Genomic DNA, 5,523 nt, shown 5'->3' on the forward strand with positions numbered 1-5,523 from the left:
CCAGAAATATTATTACTTATTTAAATTTTCTACCAAATTCTCCTCTCTTCCCATTAGGATATCTGCCTCATAAAGACACTTTTGCCTTTTCTCACTGCTGCCCCAACACTAAGAAAAACAGAAAGCTAGCACTCAATATATTTATAGGCATGAAGAGGAACGAGGCATAACATTTGATTTTTTCCCATTTCAGTCCATGAAAACAACACAGTAACTAAGATAGCAAAACATAAGCCCACACACAGAAAATGTAAGTTTAAAAGTGATCCCACCACAACTTCAAAATATGAGTAGTCATTGCTGGCACAAAGCCTGTGTGATATGAGCAGCTATAGAAGGAACCAAGGGAAGGCAAAGACCTGAAAGCTGGAGAACCCAGAAACTGCCAAAAGATACCTGTTCCTTGTTTATTGACTCTGCGTGCAAAGTCCAGTAAGCAAATAGAACCCAAAATTGGGAGAGGACACTGCAGGCTATGATGTAAGGATACAAGGAGACCTCTGAAAAGCTAGATTATTCTGAGCTAAAAGAACATTAGAAAACAATCAAAGAATTTATAATGGTTACGTTTATGCGTTAATCTGACCAGGCCATGAAGTGTCCAGATACTTGGTCAAATATTATTCTGAGTGTTTCTGTGAGGGTGTTTTTGGAGGAGATTAACATTTAAATCAGTAGACTGAATAAAGCACATTGCCCTCCCCAAGGTGAGTGGGCCTCATGCAAATATTTGACCACCTGAGAAAGAGAATATTCCTCCTGCCTGACTGCCTTCAAACTGGGACATCACGTTTTTCTTTGAACTGAAGCAGTGGCTCTTCCTGGATCTCCAGTTTATCAGCTGCAGACTGGGAACTACACTATCAGTTCTCCTGGGTTTCCAGCTTGCACTTCACCCTGAAGATCTTGGGACTTGTCAGCCTCCATAATAATGTAAGCCAATTCCTTACAATGTCTCTCTTTAGCTAGATGATAGTTAGATGATAGGTGACACAATCTCCTATTAGTTCTGTTTTTCTGGAGAATCTTCACAAATGTAATCCTCTTTAAAACAGAGTCTAACTGAAAAATAAAATATAATTGAGCCAGAAGACATTCTAGAGACAAGAGAAAGAGACGCTCCATAGGGAATTGTTGTAAGAGAGGAAATTATAAAGATAGGTTCAAAGAGACAAGTGTAACAACTGAAAAATAAACCCTAGAACCTACAAAAGATATTACGGTCTATTACTTTTTTTAAAAAAGTTTTTAATGTTTATTTATTTATTTTTGCATTACGCTGTGGTATCTTTTTTTAATATAATTTATTGTCAACTTGGCTAACATACAGTGTATACAGCATGCTCTTGGTTTGGAAGGAGGATTCCCATGATTCATCACTTACATACAACACCCAGTGCTCATCCCAACAAGTGCCCTCCCCAATGCCCATCACCCACTTTCCCCTCTCCTCTACCCCCATCAACCCTCAGTTTGTTCTCTCTTCATTTAAGAGTCTCTTATAGTTTGCCTCCTCCCTCTCTGTTTGTACCTATTTACTCCCCTTCCCTTCCCCCATGGTCCTGTGTTAAATTTCTCCAGTTTGACATATGAGTGAAAACATATGATATCTATCTCTCTGACTGACTTATTTCACTTAGCATAAGACCTTCCAGTTCCATCCACGGTACTACAAATGGCAGTATTTCATTCTTTCTCATTGCCAAGTAGTATTCCATTGTATATATAAGTCACATCTTTTTTTTTTTTTTTTTTTTTTTGAGACAGAGACAGAGCACAAGCAGGCGGAGGGGTGGAGAGAGATGGAGACACAGAATCTGAAACAGGTTCTAGGCTCTGAGCTAGCTGTCAGCACAGAGCCTTATGCAAGGCTCAAACCCACAAACTGTGAGATTTTAACCTGAGCCAAAGTTGGACGCTTAACCAACTGAGCCACCCAGGTGCCCCAAGCCACATCTTCTTTATCCATTCATCAGTTGGACATTTAGGCTCTTTCCATAATTTGGCTATTGTTGAAAGTGCTGCTATGAACATGGAAAACCTGAAAGACTCCACCAAAAAGTTGCTAGAACTGAGACATGAATTCAGAAAAGTCGCAGGGTACAAAATCAATGTAAAGAAATCAGTTGCATTTCTATACACCAATAATAAAGCAACAGAAAGAGAAATCAAGAAATCAATCCCATTCACAATTGCACCAAGAACCAAAAAATACCTAACCAAAGATGCAAAACATCTGTATGCTGAAAACTATGGAAAACTTATGAAGGAAACTGAAGAAGACACAAAGAAATGAAAAAACATTCCATGCTCATGGATTGGAAGAACGAATCTTGTTAAAATGTCAATACTACCCAAAGTAATCTACACATTCAATGCAAACCCAATCAAAATTGCACCAGCATTCTCCTCAAAGCTAAAACAATGGTAAAATGTACATGGAACCACAAAAGACCCCAAATAGCCAAAGTAATGTTAAAAATAGAAAACCAAAGCAGGAGGCCTCACAATCCAAGACTGTAGTCTCTACTACAAAGCTGTAATCATCAAGACAGTATGGTATTGGCACAAAAACGGACACATAGACCAATAGAATAGAATAGAGAACCCAGAATTAGACTCACAAATGTATGGCCAATTAGTCTTTGACAAAGCAGGAAAGAGTATCATTGGAAAAAAGACAGTCTCTTTAGCAAATGGTGCTGGGAGAACTGGCCAGCAACATGTGGAGGAATGAAACTAGACCACTTTCTTACACCATACACAAAAGACCTAAATGTGCGACAGGAAACCATCAAAACCTTAGAGGAGAAAACCAGCACCAACTTCTTTGACTTCAGCTGCAGCAATGTCTTGCTAGACACATCTCCAAAGGCAAGGGAATTAAAGGTGAAAATGAACTATTGGGACCTCATCAAGATTAAAAAAAACAAAAAACAAAAAACAAAACCCTTCTGCAGCAAAGGAAACAATCCACAAAACTAAAAGGCAACTGACAGTATGGGAAGAGATATTTGCGAATGACATATTGGATAAACAGTTAGTATCCAAAATCTATAAAGAACTTACCAAACTCCACACCAGAAAAATAAATAATCCAGTGAAGAAATGGCCAAAAGACACAAATAGACATTTTTCCCAAGAAGAAATCCAGATGACAACAGACACATGAAAAGATGCTCAACATCACTCATCATCAGAAAATATAAATCAAAACCACACTGAGAAATACCACCTCACACCAGTCAAAGTGGCTAAAGTAAACACCTCAGCAAACAACAGATGCAGACGAGGATGTGGAGAAACGGGAACCCTCTTACATTGTTGGTGGGAATGCAAACTGGTGCAGCCACTCTGGAAAATAGCATGGAGGTTCCTAAAAAAATTATAAATAGAACTACCCTATGACCCAGGAATAGCACTACCAGGAATTTATCTAAAGAATACAGGAGTGTTGATTCATAGGAGTACATGTACCCCAATGTTTATAATGTTTATTTATTTTTGAGAGGGAGTGAGAGAAAGAGAAAGACAGAGTATGAGCAGGGGAAAGGCAGAGAGAGAAAGACACAGAATCTGAAACAGACTCCAGGCTCTGAGCTATCAGCACAGAGCTAGTACGGGGCTCAAACTCATGAACTTCAAGATCATGACCTGAGCTGAAGTCAGACACTTAACCGACTGAGCCATCTAGGTGCCCCTATTATCTTTCTTTAAGATCATAGGAAAATGCATCTTAAATATAAGCAACACAATATTATAATGTATCATATATGAAGCTATTATAATAAAAAGTGCTATTATAATTTAAAAAAACTGTCTCTACAGAAAAGGAAGAGAGTCAGAAAGATATGCCCACCAAAAAGAAATATAAGAAAAACTAAAAGATAATTAAGAGAGGCTAAAATAAATTAAGATGGTTATACAAGAGATGAAATAAAAGCATAAATTAGAAACAGACAAATTTAGGAATGAGACAAGTATAAGTAGATTTGAAAAAGGAGTTCACAGATCTATTCTGTGAGGGGCACCTGGGTGGCTCAGTTGGTAAAGTGTTTGACTTTGGCTCAGGTCATGATCTCTTGGTTTGTAGGTTTGAGCTCTGTGCTGACATGTCGCTCAGAGCCTGGAGCCTGTTTCATATTCTGTGTCTCCCTTTCTCTACCTTCCTCCCTCTTCTTTCTTTCTCTCTCTCCCAAAAATAAACATTAAAAAATATTTTTAAAAAACAAATATTCTCACAAAATAGCAATTCCCAAAGAGAAAATTTAATGTTAAGAACAAATACAAAAGTTTATATTTAAAAAAACGAATGACCTGAAATGGACAAATTCCTTGATATGCCAAGTTCAAAAGCAAAGGAGAAATAGATGTCAATGGCTTTCTACCTATTAAAGGCATTGAACTTGTGGTTAAAAACCTTCTTACAAAGAACACTTATTGAATTGTAGCAAACATAGCTTTGCGCAGTGGCAGTATCGTAGCCAATGAGGTTTATCCGAGGCACGATTATTGCTAATTGAATTGTAGCAAACATTTAAGTAATAAATATCACCAATTCCATAGGAAATCTTGCAAAAATTTCAAAAGGAAATTTTTGAGTACTTCTGAGTACTTCTCAACTTATTCATTGAGGTCAGGATTACTCTGAAGCCAAAACCATACAAAGACATTACAAGAAAAGAAAACTAAAGCTCAACATTCTTCATGAACAAAGACACAAAAATTCTAAACAAAAGGTTAGCCAAACTGAATCCAACAATACATGAAAAGGAGAGATGTTTATTCCAGGCATGTAAAGTGTTTTAATACTTGAAAATCAATCAGTGTAACTCACCATATTAACAAATTAAGAAAGGAAACCATATAAAAATCTCAGTAGATGCAGAAGAAGCATTTGACAAACCTAACATACATTCTTTTTAAAATTCTCAGTGAAACTATGGATAAAAGGGAATTGTCCTCAACCTGATAAACCTGATAAAGTATATATAAAAAACCTAGTTGTACTTAATGATGAGAAAATGAATACTGTTTCCTCCTAAGATCAAGAAAGGCTAGGGTATCTGCTGTGACCATTTATCTATGAACATGGTCCTAGAAATTAAAGAGAGAGGGAGAGAGAGAAGTAAGACAGGTCTCTATTAGAAAAAGATGTAAATTGCTTATATTCAGAGAATACGGTCGTCTGTGTAGGACATCTGATAAGATCTACTAAGAAAAGCCACTAGAACTGCTCAGAAAGTTTACCTGGATTGTAAAGCTAAGTATACGCATAGGTATATGTACACGCATACACACATACACACACACAGACACAAATATCAAGTATATTTTTATATAACAACTAACAACCAGGAATTAAAATATTCAACAGTGTCATTTTCAATTGCTTCAAAATATGAATTACTTAGGAATAACACTGGCAAAAGTACAGGACATTTGCATTGAAAACTATAAAACACTGAGAAAAAACAAAGAGCTAAAAAATGGAGATAGATACTCATATTTATGAGTTGGAAA

General features: G+C 36.7%; 1 pseudogene; it reads left to right on the forward strand.

Moving 5' to 3' along the window:
• The first annotated feature begins 4,458 nt into the window (after positions 1–4,458).
• Positions 4,459–4,614, forward strand: LOC144220214 (U4 spliceosomal RNA; annotated as a pseudogene).
• Positions 4,615–5,523: the final 909 nt, after the last annotated feature.

This window comes from Crocuta crocuta, unplaced genomic scaffold (assembly GCF_008692635.1).
Source record: "Crocuta crocuta isolate KB4526 unplaced genomic scaffold, BGI_CrCroc_1.0 scaffold9, whole genome shotgun sequence".
Taxonomy (NCBI): Eukaryota; Metazoa; Chordata; class Mammalia; order Carnivora; family Hyaenidae; genus Crocuta; species Crocuta crocuta.